This window comes from Ranitomeya variabilis, chromosome 4 (genome assembly GCF_051348905.1).
Source record: "Ranitomeya variabilis isolate aRanVar5 chromosome 4, aRanVar5.hap1, whole genome shotgun sequence".
Classification (NCBI taxonomy): Eukaryota; Metazoa; Chordata; class Amphibia; order Anura; family Dendrobatidae; genus Ranitomeya; species Ranitomeya variabilis.
Genome location: NC_135235.1, coordinates 416,971,703 through 416,994,911, shown reverse-complemented (window position 1 = coordinate 416,994,911; position 23,209 = coordinate 416,971,703).

Here is a 23,209-nt window from a genome sequence, read left to right as displayed (position 1 = left end):
TTAGCGGATTTTTATGATTGGCGGCTGTCACACACTGAAAGAAGCTTTTTATTGCAAAAAATATTTTTTGCGTTACCACATTTTGAGAGCTATAATTTTTCCATATTTGAGTCCACAGAGTCATGTGAGGTCTTGTTTTTTGCGGAACGAGTTGACGTTTTTATTGATAACATGTTCAGGCACGGGAGATTTTTTGATCGCTTTTTATTCCGATTTTTGTGAGGCAGAATGATCAAAAACCAGCTATTCATTAATTTCTTTTGGGGGAGGCGTTTATACCGTTCCGCGTTTGGTAAAATTGATAAAGCAGTTTTATTCATCGGGTCAGTACGATTACAGCGATACCTCATTTACATCATTTTTTTTATGTTTTGGCGCTTCTATACGATAAAAACTATTTTATAGAAAAAATAATTATTTTGGCATCGCTTTATTCTGAGGACTATAACTTTTTAATTTTTTTGCTGATGATGCTATATGGCGGCTCGTTTTTTGCGGGACAAGATGACGTTTGCAGCGGTACCATGTTTATTTATATCCGTCTTTTTGATCGCGTGTTATTGCACTTTTTGTTTGGCGGTATGAGAATAAAGCGTTGTTTTTTGCCTCGTTTTTTTTTTTTTTTTTTTACGGTGTTCACTGCAGGGGTTAACTAGTGATATAGTTTTATAGGTGGGGTCGTTATGGACGCAGCGATACTAAATATGTGTACTTTTATTGTTTGGTTTTTTTTATTTAGATAAAGGAATGTATTTATGGGAATAATATTTTTTTTTTTCTTTATTTAGGAATTTTTTTTTTTATTTTTTTTTTACACATGTGGGAATTTTTTTTACTTTGTCCCAGGGGGGGACATTACAGATCGCTGATCTCACAGTGTGCACAGCACTCTGTGAGATCTCCGATCTCACTTACAGCCGTGCAGGCTGCAGCTTTCATCTGCAGCCTGCTCGGCACCCGGAAGTGATCCCTGCAGGACCCGGATGCAGCCCCGCGGCCATTTTGGATCTGGGGCCTGCAGGGATAGGAGGTAGGAGACCCCCGGAGCAACGCGATCACATCGCGTTGCTCCGGGGGTCTCAGGGAAGCACGCAGGGAGCCCCCTCCCTGCGCGATGCTTCCCTGTACCGCCGGCACACCGCGATCATGTTTGATCGCGGTGTGCCAGGGGTTAATGTGCCGGGGGCGGTCCATGACCGCTCCTGGCACATAGTGCCGGATGTCAGCTGCGATAGGCAGCTGACACCCGGCCGCGATCGGCCGCGCTCCCCCCGTGAGCGCGGCCGATCGTGCTGGACGTACTATTCCGTCCTTGGGAATTAGGGCCCACCCCACATGGACGGAATAGTACGTCCGATGACAGAAAGGGGTTAAAGGGGAATGTTCGTGACGCCACCTGTGGTATTCGGTCAAGGTGACCGACGCTGCTTTAAGGGGTTAAGGGGTGATGTTATGGCAGCTAGATGGTATACCTTCCCACAGGTGAAGTATGTCCCCAGGGCTTCCCAGTGTGTAGATGGTGGATGGTGAGAGGCGCAGTGAAGAACGAGGACACAAGGTTGCCGTCTCTTTACCCTTACTGAAGACTGAAGCATCCACGGTCCGGGGCACCAGATCAGAGGGCAGGCAGAGTCCGGCTGGTTTGGAGTCAAGTCCAGAGTCCCCTTGTCCAGGTGGAAATCAGTAGCCTTCCTCTAGCGCCATGATATTGTAGTCCCTTACTGCTAAGCTTCTCATAAGGTCCTCACAGATGTTGTAGATGTTATGTCTCTCTCTCTCTGTCCCCCAGATGGATAGGACAAACCCGTATGACCGGTGGCTTGAGGCATTTTACAGGGACTCTATCATGCCCCAGCCTCTAAGGGGTGCCTCCTTGCCTCCTGGGTGTAGGGGCGGACAGGTAACGTGAAATTAGCTGTCCTGCTGGTCTCTGGAACAAGGCATAAAGGATCGTTGCTCCCTCGGTGTTCCGGCTACCAGGATCCTGCGCCTCAGAAGGAGGCAGCCTGTGTAGGGCTGTTCCCCTCCTGGTATCCACTCATTTGCTACAACTTCTTTCACCCTCTCTGCAATACAGTTCTCCTTCACTGTCTCTTTCTAGAAGCTGCAGCTCTCAGGGCATGCACAGCTCCGTGTCCTTCTGTCTCGATCTCTGACAGGATCCCACCCCTGCCAGGGACCAACTACCTGAGCGAAGCTCAGCCAGCAACTAACTAACTTCCTCCCCAGGCAACCAGTTTTACCTAAGTGTCAGGAGTGCCCTAATAAATAGGAACAGAGCTCCCCTTGGTGGCTTGGAGTGCGAAATGTGTTGCATGTTTGTGATACCTGGATGCAGTTGTCCTTCTTTGCCTCCAAACATAATATCACTCTCCCCTAGAGGAAAATTACATTACTGCAATGACTAGGACCGTGGTGCGCTGCACCTGCACAACACAGCAACCAGATTGTTTATAGTGATCGATAAATGGTGGAAAAAAATGGTGTGATTTGATTCTTTTTCAATGTTAAATCCATAAAAAGTTGTAATAAAAATGTATTGCTGAGGTCACTTTCACGTGTAGCATAAATGCTGCATTTTTTTTCTGCAGGTGTGTGCACCACAAGACGCAATATCAATTTTCTTTGATGTCTGTTGAGTTTCATTTATGCATGTTCCTCCTTATTTGATGCCTTTTTGGTGCAGATTTAAAGCACCATTTTAATGCTTTTTTAATAGTTCAGAAAAGCTTTGATTCCACGCTTGAAAATGATACTACATTTTTCTTTTTACATGCATATTTTTCATGCTCCACATAGAAACTTATAGAGAAAAATGCACCAATACCACACAGTACAACAGCATCTTTAGGCATAAGTGGGCTGAGTTTTCATGAAATCACACCCACTTTGCTTGGACATTTAGGCTGTGTTCACATCTAGCTTAAAGGCTGTATTTTATTTTGCTGCTATTTTTACACAGAAATTTTGCAGTATTTAACTGTCCAAGCAAAGTGGATGTGATTTCATGAAAATTGCGCTCCCTATGCATCTAAACATGCTGCTGACCTGTGTGGTTTTTGTGCTTTTTTTCTCCAAGACGCTGCTACTTGGAGACTAAAAAAAGTATGTTAAAATCTTCAGTTACTTTATTAAGTGCCATATCAAAGCATTTCTGTAGTATTAAAAACCAAATTAAAAACGCTGCTTCACATCAGCTCCAAAAATGCATTAAATAAGGAGGAAAAGGCATAAAAAATTCAGCAAAAGTGCAAAAATTAGAAATGATTACTATTGTGTAGTTTGGTGCAGACATCTGAAGAATGCAAAAAGCTCAGTGTTTATGCAAAGTGTGAACATGGCTTTACAGACATCAAGAAGCCAGATGTCTAGCCTCAACCGTCCTGAATACGGCAGAACAGTCCCAGATGTGGGTACATGCAGTGGCATAACTCGGGGCTGATAGGCACCAGTGCAAGATTTGGACCGGGGCCCCCGTTTTGAATAAATTATATATATTTATGTATATACTGTGAAAAAGACACTGGTGAAGTCATAGAGGGGAGATATGGTGTGAGTGATGTAAAATCAGAATAGTTTCCTCCAGCACACTATGTGAAAGTTATATTATGGGCTGGTTTTAGTTAACATTCACAGAGCGGGTGGGAGAATGTGCACCGTATCTCCACCTGCAGAGTCCTGACCTGTGTGATGTCGAGATCATGTGATCAGTCACATGATGGAGGAGTCACATGATCTGGGCTTAAATGGCTGACTGCCAAAGCTTTCAGTGTTCAGGGTGTGTCTGGAGAGGGAGCACTTCAGGAAAGTGTGTGCTAAATCTGAACTGTGGACATTGCTGCCTGTGAGAGTTCTGATCCATGCTAGGAAAAGGACTGTGTTTTTTTTAAAAGTTTTTGTTTTGCTGTTTTTGCCCAGAGGCCAGTCTTTATTTTCCCAAGCTTGGTTTCTGCTGTCTTCAATAAACCAAGCATTTTCTTAGAGACAGTGTTCTGGTTATACCTCGGTGTCCAGTTGAGTGAGCCTCTTTACCACAGGTGGTGTTAGAAGTTTGGGCGGTTTCCCAGTGAACACATGTGGCGTAGATGTCAGGCAAGATGGAGGACCTGCACAAACATCTGCTACAAATTACAGCAGCAACAGATGGCACAACAAGAGACAAGTAAGCTACTTATACAACAAATGCAGAAGCAGCTTCAGCAACATCAGCAGCAGATCGATGTGCTTTTGTGAGGCGGTTTGTGGAAGGATGGCAGCCCCTCCCCAAGTCCATGTGACGACACGTATGTCCGGAAGACTAAGACGAGCAATGCAAAAATGACCCTAAGTAATGATGTGGAGACATTTTTTACTGTGTCCGAGTGGGTAGCGGAGTGTGGGAAGCTCCCACCAGTGAGCCCTGGAAGGCCTATTATGATTTGGCATTGCATGATGCGCAGGAGTATGCCAAACTAAAAACTGAAATTTTGGCATGCACAAGAGTGACCATGTCAGTCAGAGCACAAAAGGTTCACAACTGGTCCTATTGTGGAGACAAACCGCCTCGATCCCAAATGTACCGAGGTCCCTGGGTAACCAGGGTAAACATCAGGTTGCTAAGCGCAGGGCCGCGCTTAGTAACCCGATGTTTACCTTGGTTACCAGTGTAAAATGTAAAAAAACAAACAGTACATACTCACCTTCGCGTCCCCCGCCGTCCGCTTCCTGCACTGACTGAGCGCCGGCCGTAAAGTGAAAGCACAGCAGTGACGTCACCGCTCTGCTGTTAGGGCCGGCGCTCAGTCAGTGCAGGAAGCGGACGCCGGGGGACGCGAAGGTGAGTATGTAGTGTTTGTTTTTTTTACATTTTACACTGGTAACCAGGGTAAACATCGGGTTACTAAGCGCGGCCCTGCGCTTAGCAACCTGATGTTTACCCTGGTTACCCAGGGACCTCGGCATCGTTGGTCGCTGGAGAGCGGTCTGTGTGACAGCTCTCCAGCGACCAAACAGCGACGGCATCATTGTCTGTATCGCTGCAGCGTCGCTTAGTGTGACGGTACCTTTAGACTCAAAGAGTTTGTTGACCCTGATGAGGGCCACACTTCCCCATCAGTTGATCAGTAAACACGTGGGTGTATTCTGTATCCACGGGCATGCCAAGGACTATCCCGTCACCAGAGTGCTGATTAAAACAAGCCGGGATATGGAGTCCCTTGAGGTCAGAGTGGTGGAGGGTTTGCTACACCCCGTGATAATCGAGCGGGAATTCAGCCTTTTCTGGGACTTGTGGGAAAGCAGAGATATCAAAGGATGCAGACAGGATCCAGGTCAACCTTGTCGAAACCCTATCAGAGTTGGAGATAGATGAATTCCCCTTATGTGTCCTGGTTGAGGATGAGATAGTGATCACAGAGAAATTCCTGAACTGGGGGGTTTCTGGCGGGAATTTTGCTACTGCCAAATGCAGAACTTGAGTTAGAAAAATGTAATAGAAAATGTGACTGTGATAAACGGGGTTGCCCAAGAGCCGGGGGCCGACATCAGGTTTCTGCACTTTGCAGTCAATGGGGAGTTGCTATATTGGGTCAATAAACAGGGAGGGGAAGTATTAAAGCAGCCGTTAGTCCCTGGACCTTATAGATGTAGGGTCCTAGAACTGGCCCATGCTCATGTTTTGGGGGGGCACCTAGGTGTAGATAAGACCCAACAATGAGTCTTTCAGAGGTTTTACTGGCCTGGGTGTCACAGGGACATTGTTAATTTCTTACGGTCCTGCCCTACCTGTCAGCTAATTGTCCCCGTATCCCACTTCCGCAGTCCCCTAGTTCCATTACCCATAATCGAAGTCCCGTTTTACCAGATTGCCATGGACTTGGTCGGGCCCTTAGTTAAGTCTGCTGGGGATATCAATACATCCTCATTGTAATGGACTATCCTACGCGGTACCCGGAAGCGGTACCACTGAGAAACTCCTCCAGCTACCTTCCAGAGGTCTATGGACCGGATACTAGTCCCACACAAGAAGTAAGCTACTGCTTTCTAGGACAACATACTGATCTTCAGCCCAGATTGGGGAAGTCACCTGCAGAAGGTCCAGGCGGTACTTGATGCACTAAGCAAAGCAGGAATTACCATAAACTCAAAGAAGTGCACCCTTGAGAAAGAGAAGGCGAAGTACTTGGGCTACACCGGGGCAAGATAAAGCCGCAAATAGACAAAGTGGAGGCAATCCAAAAGTGGCCACAGCTGGTTTCCGAAAAGCAGGTTAGGGCATTTCTGGGAATTGTGGGATATTATCGGCGATTTATCCCGAACTTCACCATGATAGCTGCCCTCAGGCCTGATCTTCTCAAGGACACAAAGTCGACGATGATCAAATGGTCCTCTGAAGTGGAGATGGCATTCCAGAAGTTGAAGCTTGTCCTGTGCTTCCAGCCAGTCTTGGTCACACCAGACTTCACAAAGAAGTTTGTACTCCAGACGGATGCTTCCAAAGTCAATTTAGTAGCTGTGCTGTCCCAGGAAATAGATAGCAATGAAAACCCAGTCCTATACTAGAGAAGGAAACACTCCTCCTGTGTGAAGAACTATGCCATCGTGGAGAAAGAGTGCTTGGCCATAAAGTGAGCAATCGACACCCTGCGATATTACCTGTTAGGAAGAAGGTTCAGGCTAATATCTGATCATGCACCCCTGAGATGGATGAGGGAAAAGAAGGGGAAGAATCCCCGGGTAACTTAGTGGTTTCTGGCGCTCCAGGACTTCACTTTCCATGTGGAGCACAGGCCAGGGAGGTTGCATTTAACCGCAGATTCCCTGTCCAGAGTCCCCTGCTTAACCAGTGAAGGTGCCAAAACCCCCGGCTTTGGGCAGATGGGTGGGGATATGTGACAGTCACTGGTGAAGTGATAGAAGGGAGATATGTGTCACTGCACATAATGTCGTCAGTGATGTAAAACCAGAATAGTTTCCTCCAGTACACTACGTGTTGGGACAATTAATTGAAAGTGATATTATAGGCTGGTTTTAGTGGACATTCATAGAGCAGATGGGAGAATGTCCACCGTATCTCTCCCTGCAGTGTCCTGACAGGACCTGTGTGATGTTGAGATCACGTGATTAGTCACATGATGGAAAAGTCACATGGTCTGGGCTTAAGTGGCTGACTACCAAAGCTTTCAGTGTGGACCTGGAGAGAGAACACTCCAGGAAAGTGTGTGCTAAATCTGAACTGTGCAATGAAATTGTAGATTTGTGGATGAAATCCGTGCTGCTGAATAAGACGTAGGGCCAGATGTATTTGAAATAAAAGATGGTGGTTTATTCAACGTGTTTCGAAATTCAGATGACTTCTTCCTCAGGACACAACCACATGTATCATACTGTGTTTCTTTTTGTTTCTTTGTTTTGCTGTTTTTGCCCAGAAGGCCATCTTCATTTCTCCAAGCTTGGTATATGCGGTCTTCAATAAACCAAACATTTTCTTCAAGAGAGTGTTCCGCTTACACCTCTGTGTTCAGCCGAGTGAGCCACTCTACCACAATACATAATAAGAGAGAGAGAATGTTTTAAGGCATTTTTATTACTTACTGCAAAGTCAAAAGTTTACATACATTTATTTAGTATTTGGTACCATTGCCCTTAAACTGAATGACTTGGGTCAAACATTTGGAATATCCTTCTACAAGCTTCTCACAACACTTGGTCGGAATTTGAGCCCATTCCTTCTGACAAAATTGGTGCAACTGATCCAGGTTTGTAGGTTGCCTTGCTCGCACCTGCCTTTTCAGCTTGGCCCATAAATTTTCCATAGGATTGAGATCAGGGCTTTGTGATGGCCACTCCTTAAGCCACTTTGTTAACATTTTGTTATGATTCCTGGAGTGGACCCACTGGATCGCGGTGACAACCGTTCCCAGGCGAGCTGACAAGGTGGAACCGACCCCTATACAGGGACCGTTGGGGGCAAGCCTAGGAGGGAGATACACAGTGATAGCTTGTGCCAGAGGGGCAGCTCGAAGAGAATCAGGGTACTCATCGAGGACCAGACGGACAGAGCAGCCACAGAGAAAACCTGGGACTCAGGACACGGCAGGGTTCACACAGAGGTTACTGGATCCTGGACAGAGCAGAGCATGCACTGGAAGCATACAGGGACTGAGCAGAGCACGCACAAACTGGAAGCATACAGGGACAGAGCAGAGCACGCACTGGAAGCGTACAGGGACTGAGCAGAGCTCGCACGCACTGGAAGCGTACAGGGACCGAGCAGAACATGCACACACTGGAAGCGTACAGGGACTGAGCAGAGCAGGCACTGGAAGCGTACAGGGACTGAGCAGAGCATGCACTGGATGCGTACAGGGACCTGACGTACTGAAACCTAAGTGGACCTGGAGGGAGCACAGAAAGGCACAATAATAATCAGGCACTTCCTCTAGCAGGAAGTGACCTAATATACCCGGAGGCCGCTGCCCAGGCAAGTCAATGCTTCTGGGGCAGTACAACCTGGCATCATAAAGAAGCCGGGAGTGTGCGCGACCGCAACCTAAGTGGCCTAGCGCGCATGCACGGGGAACGGGATCCCCAGTGCGGTCAAGGACCCGGAAGAGGAAGAGAAGGGACACGATGAGGGACCCGGGAAGCAAGGTGAGTATCGCAGGGTGCCGTAATACATTTTGGCAGTATGCTTCAGGCCATGGTGCATTTGGAATACTCATTTCTGCCCAACGTTTAACTTCCTGGCTGATGTCTTGAAATGTTGCTTCAGTATTGCCACATAATCTTCTTTTCTCATGATGCCATCCATTTTGGGAAGTGCACCAGTCTCTCCTGCAGCAAAACAACCTCACAACATAAAGCTGCCACCCCTGTGTTTCTCAGTTGGGATGGTCTTCTTAGGCTTCCAAGTTTTTCCCTTTTTCCTCCAAACGTAACAATGATCATTATGCTCAAAAAGCATCATTTTAGTTTTGTAAGACCACTGGACACGTCTCAAAAAATTAAGGTCTTTGTTCATGTGTGCATTTGCAAAGTCTAGCTTTTTATGTTTCTTTTGAAGTAAAGGCTTTTTCCTGGCAGAGTGGTCTATCAGTCCATGTTGATACAGTATTCATTTCACTGGGAATATTGACACAATCTTACCAGCTTCCGCCATCATTTTCACAAGGTATTTTGCATTTGTCCTTGGGTTGATATGCACATGTCAGACCAAAGCACGTTCATCTCTGGGACACAGAACCCATTGCCTTCCTGTGCAGTATGATGTCTGGACATTCTCGTCTTGTTTGTACTTGTGTATAATTGTTTGTACAGATGAACGAGGCACCTTCAGATATCTTAAAATAACATACCAGAACTGATCAAGGAAGACCATATTAAACCGGAATGCTCCTAAACAACAATAGAAAACATATAGAGAACACCTTGGAGCTTTACATTCCCAATAATGACTAGTGAAGATATAATAATGAATGCCTAAAAGATTGCTATAAAAATGTAACACTCTTTATTAATTATATAGCATGGACAAGGCACACAAATATATGAAAAATCACATGAAATATACAAAAAGTAATACCACAACTAGTGTTGAGCATTCCGATACTGCAAATATCGGGTATCGGACGATATTTGCTGTATCGGAATTCCGATACCGAGTTCCGATATTTTTGCGATATCGGAAATCGGAATCGGAAGTGTCTGGTGCGTATGGTTCCCAGGGTCTGGAGGAGAGGAGACTCTCCTTCAGGCCCTGAGATCCATAATCATGTAAAAAATAAATAATAAAAATAAATATATGGATATACTCACCCCTCCGGCGGCCCCTGCTCTTAGCGGTGCCTCCGTTCCTAAGAATGCAGGGAGTGAAGGACCTTCGATGACGTCGCAGCTTGTGATTGGTCGCATGAGCGGTCACGCGACCAATCACAAGCCGCGACGTCATCGAAGGTCCTTAACTCTGCATTCTTAGGAATGGAGGCACCGCTAAGAACAGGGGCCGCCGGAGGGGTGAGTATATCAATATTTTTTATTTTTATTATTTATTTTATACATGAATAGGGATCCCAGGGCCTGAAGGAGAGTTTCCTCTCCTTCAGACCCTGGGAACCATTCCGATATTTTGTGTCCCATTGATATGCATTGGTATCGGGTATCGGTATCGGTATCGGCGATATCCGATATTTTTTGGATATCGGCCGATCCAATCCGATACCGATACCTTTGCATATCGGAAGGTATCGCTCAACACTAACCACAACTATTGGACAGGTGTGATAGCAAACGATGCAAGAAATCTGGCGTGGCAGGCTATCCATAACATGAGAGCATTCCCAGTACCCACACATATATATGCATAAAGGGGGGGGGGGAACACAGGAGAACCTTAAGGAATACAACTGTAAAACTGGGCTAAAAGACCATACAGGGCTTGTCAATATTGTGAATAAACCGCAAGGCTACAAGTAAAGAGCAAGCAGTACATATAGAAAAATCAACCAGCCCGTCTTACCCATCGGATGCCAAATGCCACAGCTCAGGTACCCCAACGCGTGTTTATCTACTGCTTCCTCAGATATCTTGTAGTGATGATCGAATAGTGAAATATTCAGATTCTGGGAAAATCAGTCTAATTTCTAATATTCGGGTATTCAAAATTGTTAGCTAAATAGTGGAATACGTTTTCCCCAGCACTCTACAATGCCAGCTAAAACATGCCCATGTGCATTTTGGGCTTCGCCCCCCCACCATGTCCACCGTCATGTCATTACAAGGCCCTCGCTTCACATTTTCAGAGGGCCAGCAGTTGCCGTGAAACCTGAGTTTGGGAAGGACCATCAAGTGGCCCTGTATCATACATTTTGGAGAGCTCTCACTCCTACATTTGGGAGGCCCCTACCTCATTCAAAATTGTTAGCTAGGTAGTGAAATACATATTCCCCATCACTTTACAGTGCCAGCTAAAACATCTCCGTTTGAATTTTGGGCTTTCACCATCACCACGTCCACCGCCATGTCAATTAGCGGACCTCGCTTCACATTTTCAGAGGGCCAACAGGTGCCAAGAAAGCTGAGTTTTGTGAGCTCCACAGTTCACTTTGGCCACCAGATCCCAATGGAGCCACTATCATAGCGGGTGAAGCCGCTCTAAGGTGAATATAATACAGGAGTTGAGGGAGCTGTATGATCAGTGTCAGTAAATTGGATTCTACCAGACACCAAAAGCATTTGAATGAAATTCTGAAGACAGTGTATGCAAGCGAGGGCCTGTATTGTGGTCAGTCTAAGGAACCAAACACCTAGAGCAGGGACAGCAGTCCCAGAAAAAGGAAACCAGAGCGGGATATATGTATTAATATATATAAATCTTTATTAGTGGTAATGATACATAAAGTTAAAAAGTGCACATGTTGGATAAAATGGTTAAAATAATATTTCCAGACAAATATACATAAGCCAATAGGCCTACGGTGTGCCAAAAGAGATTGAGCAATAGAATAGTAATTATATGTATATGTCTCCCCAATATGTAAAAAAATGAAAACGTGAAACTTTTATAATTAAAAGAAGTAACCCAAAAAAACAGGGTTAGAAGGGAAAGTGCCAATTGTGCAAAGGTGCAATCGTGCACGACGTAACACAGGGGAAGGGCCAGTGGTTTTACCCTCAGACACAGATTTTGTATCCAGGCATTCCGCCCACCTACCTGGGTGCTGCATATGTCAGCAGTATATGGCATATGCTAACAGAGGTATTATGTCGAATTTCCCTTTATAAAGGGATGTGTGGGTAAGATTTTTGAACTAGCAGCAGATATATAAAGCATGTTTCATTAATCATATTATTCTGTGTAAGGCTGAAACCTGAAGAAATGTGTGGAGCATATTAATGCATTGATGGTCCACAATGTCCAAGTGCAGATGCAAAAATCATTAGGCTCCCAGATACACACTTAAAGAGAGACCGTGAGAAGGGCAACGCAATAAAAAAATAATAATAATAGAATATATAGAGATTGAGAGTAGAAATTTGACCATTGCACAATGTATAAAGGTTTCCAAAAATTACCCTAGGGGTCTGTATCATACACGCTGAAAGAGACCGTGATGGGGACCCATCAATAAATTTTGCAGTTAATATAATTGCTAGAGTTATGGAGTACAATTTTTCACCATTGCACAATGTACAAAGGTTTACAAATTTAAAAACATTACCCACCTTGGGTATACATACCGTATTTTTTGGCATATAAGACGCACTTTTTTGCCAAAAAAATTGTGAGGAAAATGGGGGGTGCGTCTTATATTTGGAATGCAGGCTTACCGGCATTGTGGCGGCGACAGAGGTGCGGGCATGATGTGGCACGGTGAGCTGTATGGCGTGAGCAGGTCCCATCCATATTTGAGGTGAATCCGTGGCCCGGTATTGATGGAGAGCAGCAGCGCTGGTGAGTTACGGTATTTTCCGGTGGCGGCGGCCATCTTGCTGAGGCCGCGCGTGCGCAGATTCACTACTGGCCGCGGGAGGCCGTGCGTGCGCAGATGGAGATCGCGGCGGCCATTTTCCTGAAGCCCTGGGACGCAGAGTAGTGAATCTGCGCACGCGCGGCCTCAGCAAGATGGCCGCCGCCACCGGAAAATACCGTAACTCACCAGCGCTGCTGCTCTCCATCAATACCGGGCCGCGGATTCACCTCAAATATGGATGGGACCTGCTCACGCCATACAGCTCACCGTGCCACATCATGCCCGCACCTCTGTCGCCACCACAATGCCGGTAAGCCCGCCGCCACCAGGAAAACCACCCAGCTCTGCTGCTCTCCTTCACTACTGCTGTGGCGTCACCTCAAATGTGGAAGGGACCCTGGCCGCTGCCACCTGAGGAAGTGACCGCACGTCTGCCACCGCCACAGCAACCTTCCCATGGACACCAGGCCATGGCGTCGCCCACCTAAGCAGGATGGGACCCTGCTCAGGTGCACGCCGTTCCGCCCACCGCACCTCAGCATCACCTCACCTCTGCCACCACCATGCCTCCTGTGACCCTGCTCTGCCACTGCCTGCCCTCAGGTAAGAGATCTTAAATTCGGACAATAAGACGGACCCCCATCTTATAAAAAATCTTTTTTTCTGCATTTTTCACCCCAAATTTGGGGTGCGTCTTATAGTACGGTGCGTCTTATATGCCAAAAAATACGGTATGTGATCACTAAGTAATTATCCTCCTCCTGAGTTGTGATTTTAGGCTGACCTGATGGCAACTGTGCATCATGATTATCCTCCACCTCTTCAGACATGAATTGACCTTCCCCAATGTGCTTTCTTCTGGCTATGGGGGCTCAAATGTGTGTGCATCACTGCACTCCACTTCCTTATGACCCTCTTTAATGGTGCATGGTGAGAGGCCAAAATAATTTCAAGGGAAATGTAAACAGTTCCTCGGAGAGGCCAGCGTTGGGGTCATATGAGTCCTGGGTGTTGTGAATTCTGCTCTTGGGTTCCCTCCAGTGGTTGTTGGTAGTAATGCAGTTGTCCCTGGGTTGCAATCCTGGGCAGGTGTCCCTGCTGATTGCAGCTCTGACTGGGATATTTAGGTGTGCAGGATTCATTAGCCCTTGCCAGTTGTCCATTGTTCTTGGAGGTTTTGCATCTCTGTCTGGTTCCTCCTGCCCTGCTGCCAAAATCAGCAAAGATAAGTGTCTGGTTTTGTTTTTGTAGCACACTTGCTGTGTGCTTTACAATTCAGTACTATTCAATGTTTTTTCTTGTCCAGCTTAGACTGTGTTTGGATATTTCAGTCTAGTTGGATTCTCAGGAGATGCAGATATACATTCCATGTCTTTAGTTAGATGGTGGAATTTTTGTATTATCTGCTGTGGATATTTTTAGGGTTTTAATACTGACCGCTTAGTATTCTGTCCTATCCTTTCCTATTTAGCTAGCGTGGCCTCTTTTGCTAAATCCTGATTTCTGCCTGCATGTGTCTTTCCTCTAATACTCACAGTCAATATTTGTGGGGGGCTGCCTATCCTTTGGGGTTCTGCTCTGAGGCAAGATAGAATTCCCATTTCCATCTATAGGGTTATTTAGTCCTCCGGCTGTGTCGAGGTGTCTAGGTTGTGTTAGATACACCCCACGGCTACTTCTAGTTGCGGTGACAGTTTAGGGTTTGCGGTCAGTACAGGTTCCACCTACTCCTGAGAAAGTCTCATGCGGCTCCAAGGTCACCGAATCATAACACCTGGGACTCTTGATGGGGGAAGGAAGTAATGCCCAGCCTCTTGGCCAGGGCCGGCTCTAAGTTTTTGAAGACCCCGGGCGAAAGAATCTCAGTGGGCCCCCCCTTTAACACATACCACAATACATGATGCACAGATACAGCAGAGAAATATAGGTATAGTACAATGCCAGATTTCACTTCTTACATAAGTGATCGCTATTGTAAATTCTACAATACCATAGAGCAGAGGGGCTTTATATAAGTCAACCCCTTATATGCCAATTTTTGTGACCTACTCCCTCTTCCTCAGTTACCAGTAGGCATTTTATTGTTAGCTGAACTTGCTGTAAAGAAAAAACTGCATACATTGAATATGACAATTTTTTTAATGGAAAACTTTTTAAAGTAAACATTAGAAAGTATTAACATAGAACATTTGTAAAAGTGCAAAATGGGTAGCATATAGCACAGCCACGTAGTATATAACACAGCTGATGTAGCATATAACACAGCCCATGTAGTATATAGCACAGCCACGTAGTATATAGCACAGCCACGTAGTATATAACACAGCTCACGTAGCATATAGCACAGCCATGTAGTATATAGCACAGCCACTTAGTATATAACACAGCCACGTAGTATATAACACAGACCACGTAGTATATAGCACAGCCACGTAGCATATAACACAGCCCATGTAGCATATAACACAGCCCACGTAGTATATAGCAGTGCCGCGCTGCTCCCTGCTCCTGTCTCAGCAGCTGCACTGCCTGGCACACATTGAGTGCGTGATGACATCATCACGCACCCGCAGTGTCACAAGCAGAGCGGAAATGATGGGAGAGGGAGCATCAGGTGACGTTCCCTCCTCCATCATTGCTTTGAACTGTACGGGCAGACGGCGTTATAGTTCAATGCGGTGGCGGGGGAGTTGGCGCTGGCAGCAGGCAGGCCCCCTGCCTCACAGGGGCCCCATAGCGGCTGCAAGAATGTGCCACTAGCTGAGGGCCCCTGGGGGAGTGGGGGCCCTAGGCAGCTGCCGGCCCCTTAATAGGGGCCACCCAGAGCCTCAGTGTACCGTACCGTGAATGGGCCCCCCATCTCGCCAGGGCCCCGCTACTTGCCCGAGTGTGCGGGATGCTGACACCAGCCCTGCTCTTGGCTACTGAGACTGGACTGTGTGGAAGACATGGTGGTGTTGTTTGTCAACATACTGGAGCCTGTGTCTGCCATCCAACCCAGCAAGCTAGAATGAGATAAAGTCACCTTCTGATCTGTCACACAGTCTTGGCGGGCACCACCACATTCATGTCCCCGTTCCTTAACGTCACCCTTTGCCAGATTGAGTGCTCTATGAAAAAAAAAATTCCTGGATTAATTTTTCACAAGTACCCTCACAGAGGTGTTATGTACAAATTCCGTGTATCTACCAATGTGTGGGTAATTTATTTTTTTTTAGCTATCAGCTTTATTACATGCACCAACAGGAGACTCAGGTAAATTACTGGTAAATAGTGACATATGTGTATCTCAGCAGGCTTTATACCTGTCGCACAACTGCTAGATAAATATACGCTATGTCAGCAATAGGCGAGGAATATTATTTAACTCTAAAAGAAAGATGTTTAGTATATGCTGGTACTGAGGAATATTATTTAGCTGTAAAAAAATGTTTAGTATACAGCTCTGGCAAAAATTAAAAGACCACCACATCAAAACCCTGTCATGGGAAGCCCAATCTCCAGACCTGAACCCCATTGAAAACCTCTGGAATGTAATCAAGAGGATGATGGATAGTCACAAGCCATCAAACAAAGAAGAACTGCTTACATTTTTTCGCCAGAAGCAGTGTGAAAGACTGGTGGAAAGCATGCCAAGACGCATGAAAGCTGTGATTAAAATAATTGTTATTCCACAAATTATTGATTTCTGAACTCTTCCTGAGTTAAAACATTAGTATTGTTGTTTCTAAATGATTATTAACTTATTTTCTTTGCATTATTTGAGGTCTGAAAGCACTGTTTGTTTGTTTTTTAATTTTGACCATTTCTCCTTTTCAGAAAAAAATACAAAATTTATTGCTTGGAAATTCAGAGACATGTTGTCAGTAGTTTATAGAATAAATGAAGATTTTACATTTTACTCAAAAATATACCTATAATGAGAAAAATGAGACAAACTGAACATTTTGCAGTGGTCTCTTAATTTTTGCTAGAACTGTATGCTGGTACTGAGGAATATTATTTTGTTCTAAAGAGCTGTTTTGTATATTATGGTACTGGATATGAAACCCTGTCTTTCTCCCTACTACCACAATTTGTTCCTACACTATACACAATGCAGCGATCTTGCAATGCTAACACCCTGACCAGGGGTGGATTAAGGGTAGCCAGGGCCCCGGGCTGCTCGGACACTGTGGGCCCCCCAGGTCATGTGACGGGGGGGGGGGGTGTCATGTGACGGGGGGGGGTCATGTGACGGGGGGGGGGGGGTCATGTTATACCCGAACCAGATTATTCCAGAAAAATGGCCGGGCCCTACTCTACTGTAACCTATTAAATATTTGTTAAAATCTGCAATATAATTTAGGTATATTTTGACCAATAATATCACATACAAGGAACAAATACCACCGCGCCATGACCAGACCACAAATTACAAACACAGTGATCAAATAATATCACATACAAGGAACAAATACCACCGCACCATGTCAAGACCACATATTACCACCACTTGGTGACCAAATAGCACATTCAAGGGACAAATACCACAACACCATTTCCAGACCACATATTACCACCACATAGTGACTGAATACTACAATACTGATCAGTAATAATAAAAAAAACAAAACACAATACCATCACCATAAGTGCCAGTATTCACAGGAGATCTATACTTAGTATGCAGTGTCTGTGTAGAGGTAATACAGCGATCACTGGTGACATTATACACAGGAGCTCTGTATATAGTGTATAGGTAATACAGTGATCACTGGTGACATTGTACACAGGACCTCTGTATATACGTAGTATAGTGTATAGTGTCAATGTATAGGTAACACTGACTCACCAATGTCGTCTCTAGGTGAAGTCCTTCATCTTTCATCCAGCACAGACCGCTGTCACTTCATCCAGCCAGGACTCGTTTCTGCAGGAAATAACACAGTTATCTCAAGCTCTGCTTGCAGAACACATTACTTAATTTTTCACAACTTCTACATTACATATGGAGAAAAAAAGGTGATATAGAGTCACTCTGCACAGTAACAGGACCGCACCCCCCCCCCCCCATTTAAAACAGTATACTCAAAAAATAAAATAAATACATCACTGCAGTAATAATATCCCTTAATTAGCCCCTATGGTAATAATATTCCCCACCCTGGCCCCGTGTGTCTCATTCCTGGCTCCTGCCATATGTTCTCCCATCCTGCCCTCATGAGTATCCATTCTACCCCATGTGATCTCCCCATCCTGCCCCATCTGTCTCCATCGTATTCTCCTGCCCCATGATCCAATCCTGCCCCATGTCTTTCATTCTGCCCCGTCTCTACATTCTGCCCATGCCTCCAGTCCTGCCCCCAGTGTGTCCAGCAATCTGCCCCAGTGTGTCCAGCATATTACCCCCAGTGTGTAAAGCAATCTGCCCCAGTATGTCCAGCATATTGCCCCAGTAACCAGCAATCTGCCCCAGTGTGTCCAGCATTGCCCCAGACAGTGTCTCCAGCAATCTGCCCCAGTGTCTGACTCCAGCATATTGCCCCCAGACAGTGTGTTCAACAATCTGCCCCAGTATGTCCAGCATATTGCCCCAGTGTGTCCAGCATATTAACCCCAGTGTGTCCAGCAATCTGCCCCAGTGTGTCCAGCATATTACCCCCAGTGTGTCCAGCAATCTGCCCCAGTGTGTCCAGCATTGCCCCCAGTGTGTCCAGCAATCTGCCCCAGTGTGTTCAATTGTGCAGCATTGCCCACAGTGTGTCCAGCATTGCCCCAGTGTCTCCACACATTGCCCCAGTGTGTCCAGCATTGCCCCCAGTGTCTCCAGCAATCTGCCCCCAGTGTCTCCAGCATTGCCCCCAGTGTCTCCAGCATTGCCCCCAGTGTCTCCACACATTGCCCCAGTGTCTCCACACATTGCCCCAGTGTCTCCAGCATTGCCCCCAGACAGTGTATTCAACAATATGCCCCAGTATGTCCAGCATATTGCCCTAGAGTATCCAGCATTGCCCCCAGTGTCTCCAGCAATCTGCCCCAGTGTCTCCAGCAATCTGCCCCAGTGTCTCCAGCAATCTGCCCCAGTGTCTCCAGCAATCTGCCCCAGTGTCTCCAGCTATCTGCCCCAGTGTCTCCAGCTATCTGCCCCAGTGTCTCCAGCAATCTGCCCCAGTGTCTCCAGCAATCTGCCCCAGTGTCTCCAGCAATCTGCCCCAGTGTCTCCTGCATTGCCCCCAAAGTGTCCACTGTGAAATTGGATTCTGGGCTCCCCCGGTGGCCACTTGTGGAATTTAACTTGTGTGCATCATCCCCTCTGTTCACCTGCTCCTATCTGGATGTGGGAGTCGCTATATAACCTTGCTCCTCTGTCAGTTTCATGCCGGTCAACAATGTAATCAGTAGCCTTTCTGTGCATGTTCCTGCTACTAGACAACTCCCAGCTAAGTTGGACTTTTGTCCTTGTGTGTTTTTGCATTTTGTTCCTGTTCACAGCTGCTGTTTCGTTACTGTGTCTGGAAAGCTCTTGTGAGCGGAAATTGCCACTCTGGTGTTATGAGTTAATGCTAGAGTCTTAAAGTAATTTCTGGATGGTGTTTTGATAGGGTTTTCTGCTGACCATGAAAGTGCCCTTTCTGTCTTCATGCTATCTAGTAAGCGGACCTCGATTTTGCTAAACCTATTTTCATACTACATTTGTCATTTCATCTAAAATCACCGCCAATATATGTGGGGGCCTCTGTCTGCCTTTTGGGAAAATTTCTCTAGAGGTGAGCCAGGACTGTCTTTTCCTCTGCTAGGATTAGGTAGTTCTCCGGCTGGCGCTGGGCATCTAGGGATAAAAAAACGTAGGCATGCTACCCGGCCACTTCTAGTTGTGCGGCAGGTTTAGTTCATGGTCAGTATAGTTTCCATCTTCCAAGAGCTAGTTCTCATATATGCTGGGCTATGTTCTCTCGCCATTGAGAATCACGACAGTTTGACCGGCCCAAAAAAGGGTTAAATTACTGGCTGAGAAAGGAGAGAAAAAAGAAGTCTGCTACAATTTTTTTTTTTTTTTTTTCCCTCTAGTTCTGAGTGTGCTCTTAATTGAATCACTTGCTAGTCTGCCTATACTGCAGCCTTCCTCTCTTCCTCTCCTTCTAATCCTTGAATGGCTCTGTGTTCACCTGTTTCAAATGGATCTTCAGAGTGTAGCTACAGGTTTGAATAATCTCGCCACAAAGGTACAAAATTTGCAAGATTTTGTTGTTCATGCACCTATGTCTGAGCCTAGAATTCCTTTGCCTGAATTCTTCTCGGGGAATAGATCTCACTTTCAAAATTTTAAAAATAATTGCAAATTGTTTTTGTCCCTGAAGTCTCGCTCTGCCGGAGACCCTGCACAGCAGGTCAGGATTGTAATTTCCTTGCTCCGGGGCGACCCTCAAGATTGGGCTTTTGCATTGGCACCAGGGGATCCTGCGTTGCTCAATGTGGATGCGTTTTTTCTGGCCTTGGGGTTGCTTTATGAGGAACCTCATTTAGAGCTTCAGGCGGAAAAGGCCTTGATGTCCTTGTCTCAGGGGCAAGATGAAGCTGAAATATACTGCCAAAAATTCCGCAAATGGTCTGTGCTTACTCAGTGGAATGAGTGCGCCCTGGCGGCGATTTTCAGAGAAGGTCTCTCTGATGCCATTAAGGATGTTATGGTGGGGTTCCCTGTGCCTGCGAGTCTGAATGAGTCCATGACGATGGCTATTCAGATCGATAGGCGTCTGCGGGAGCGCAAACCTGTGCACCATTTGGCGGTGTCTACTGAGAAAACGCCAGAAAATATGCAATGTGATAGAATTCTGTCCAGAAGCGAGCGGCAGAATTTTAGACGAAAAAATGGGTTGTGCTTCTATTGTGGTGATTCAACTCATGTTATATCAGCATGCTTTAAGCGTACTAAGAAGCCTGACAAGTCTGTTTCAATTAGCACTTTACAGTCTAAGTTTATTCTATCTGTGACCCTGATTTGTTCTTTGTCATCTATTACCGCGGACGCCTATGTCGACTCTGGCGCTGCTTTGAGTCTTATGGATTGGTCCTTTGCCAAACGCTGTGGGTATGATTTGGAGCCATTGGAGGCTCCGATACCTCTGAAAGGGATTGACTCCACCCCATTGGCTAGTAATAAACCACAATACTGGACACAAGTGACTATGCGTGTTAATCCGGATCACCAGGAGGTTATTCGCTTTCTGGTGCTGTATAATCTACATGATGTTTTGGTGCTGGGATTGCCATGGCTGCAATCTCATAACCCAGTCCTCGACTGGAGAGCTATGTCTGTGTTAAGCTGGGGATGTAAAGGAACTCATGGGGACGTACCTTTGGTTTCCATTTCATCATCTATTCCCTCTGAGATTCCTGAATTCTTGTCTGACTTTCGTGACGTTTTTGAAGAACCCAAGGTTGGTTCACTGCCTCCGCACCGGGAGTGCGATTGTGCCATAGACTTGATCCCGGGTAGTAAATACCCTAAGGGTCGTTTATTTAATCTGTCTGTGCCTGAACACGCTGCTATGCGAGAATATATAAAGGAGTCCTTGGAAAAGGGACATATTCGTCCTTCGTCATCTCCCTTAGGAGCCGGTTTTTTCTTTGTGTCTAAGAAAGACGGCTCTTTGAGGCCGTGTATTGATTATCGACTTTTGAATAGAATCACGGTTAAATATCAATATCCGTTACCACTGCTTACTGATTTGTTTGCTCGTATAAAGGGGGCCAAGTGGTTCTCTAAGATTGATCTCCGTGGGGCGTATAATTTGGTGCGAATCAAGCAGGGGGATGAGTGGAAAACCGCATTTAATACGCCCGAGGGCCATTTTGAGTATTTGGTGATGCCTTTTGGTCTTTCAAATGCCCCTTCAGTCTTCCAGTCCTTTATGCATGACATTTTCCGCGATTATTTGGATAAATTTATGATTGTGTATCTGGATGATATTCTGATTTTTTCGGATGACTGGGACTCTCATGTCCAGCAGGTCAGGAGGGTTTTTCAGGTTTTGCGGTCTAATTCCTTGTGTGTGAAGGGTTCTAAGTGTATTTTTGGGGTTCAGAAGATTTCCTTCTTGGGATACATTTTTTCCCCCTCTTCCATCGAGATGGATCCTGTCAAGGTTCAGGCTATTGGTGATTGGACGCAACCCTCTTCTCTTAAGAGTCTTCAGAAATTTTTGGGCTTTGCTAACTTTTATCGTCGATTTATTGCTGGTTTTTCTGATGTTGTAAAACCATTGACTGATTTGACTAAGAAGGGTGCTGATGTTGCTGATTGGTCCCCTGATGCTGTGGAGGCCTTTCGGGAGCTCAAGCGCCGCTTTTCTTCCGCCCCAGTGTTGCGTCAGCCTGATGTTGCTCTTCCTTTTCAGGTTGAGGTCGACGCTTCTGAAATCGGAGCTGGGGCGGTGTTGTCGCAGAGAAGTTCCGACTGCTCCGTGATGAGACCTTGTGCTTTTTTTTCCCGTAAATTTTCGCCCGCCGAGCGGAATTATGATATTGGGAATCGGGAGCTTTTGGCCATGAAGTGGGCTTTTGAGGAGTGGCGTCACTGGCTTGAGGGGGCCAGACATCAGGTGGTGGTATTGACTGACCACAAAAATTTAATTTACCTTGAGTCTGCCAGGCGCCTGAATCCTAGACAAGCGCGCTGGTCGTTGTTTTTCTCTCGGTTTAATTTTGTGGTGTCTTACCTACCGGGTTCTAAGAATGTTAAGGCGGATGCCCTTTCTAGGAGTTTTGAGCCTGACTCCCCTGGTAATTCTGAGCCCACAGGTATCCTTAAAGATGGAGTGATATTGTCTGCCGTTTCTCCAGACCTGCGGCGGGCCTTGCAGGAGTTTCAGGCGGATAGACCTGATCGTTGCCCACCTGGTAGACTGTTTGTTCCTGATGATTGGACCAGTAGAGTCATCTCTGAGGTTCATTCTTCTGCGTTGGCAGGTCATCCTGGAATCTTTGGTACCAGGGATTTGGTGGCAAGGTCCTTCTGGTGGCCTTCCCTGTCACGAGATGTGCGAGGCTTTGTGCAGTCTTGTGACGTTTGTGCTCGGGCCAAGCCTTGTTGTTCTCGGGCTAGTGGATTGTTGTTACCCTTGCCTATCCCGAAGAGGCCTTGGACGCACATCTCGATGGATTTTATTTCGGATCTGCCTGTTTCTCAGAAGATGTCTGTCATCTGGGTGGTGTGTGACCGTTTCTCTAAGATGGTCCATCTGGTTCCCTTGCCTAAGTTGCCTTCTTCTTCCGAGTTGGTTCCTCTATTTTTTCAAAATGTTGTTCGTTTGCATGGTATTCCGGAGAATATCGTTTCTGACAGAGGGACCCAATTCGTGTCTAGATTTTGGCGGGCATTCTGTGCTAGGATGGGCATAGATTTGTCTTTTTCGTCTGCTTTCCATCCTCAGACTAATGGCCAGACCGAGCGGACTAATCAGACCTTGGAGACATATTTGAGGTGTTTTGTGTCTGCGGATCAGGATGATTGGGTTGCTTTTTTGCCTTTGGCGGAGTTCGCCCTCAATAATCGGGCCAGCTCTGCCACCTTGGTGTCCCCGTTTTTCTGTAATTCGGGGTTTCATCCTCGATTTTCCTGCGGTCAAGTGGAATCTTCGGATTGTCCTGGAGTGGATGCTGTGGTGGAGAGGTTGCATCAGATTTGGGGGCAGGTGGTGGACAATTTGAAGTTGTCCCAGGAGAAGACTCAGCTTTTTGCCAACCGCCGTCGTCGTGTTGGTCCTCGGCTTTGTGTT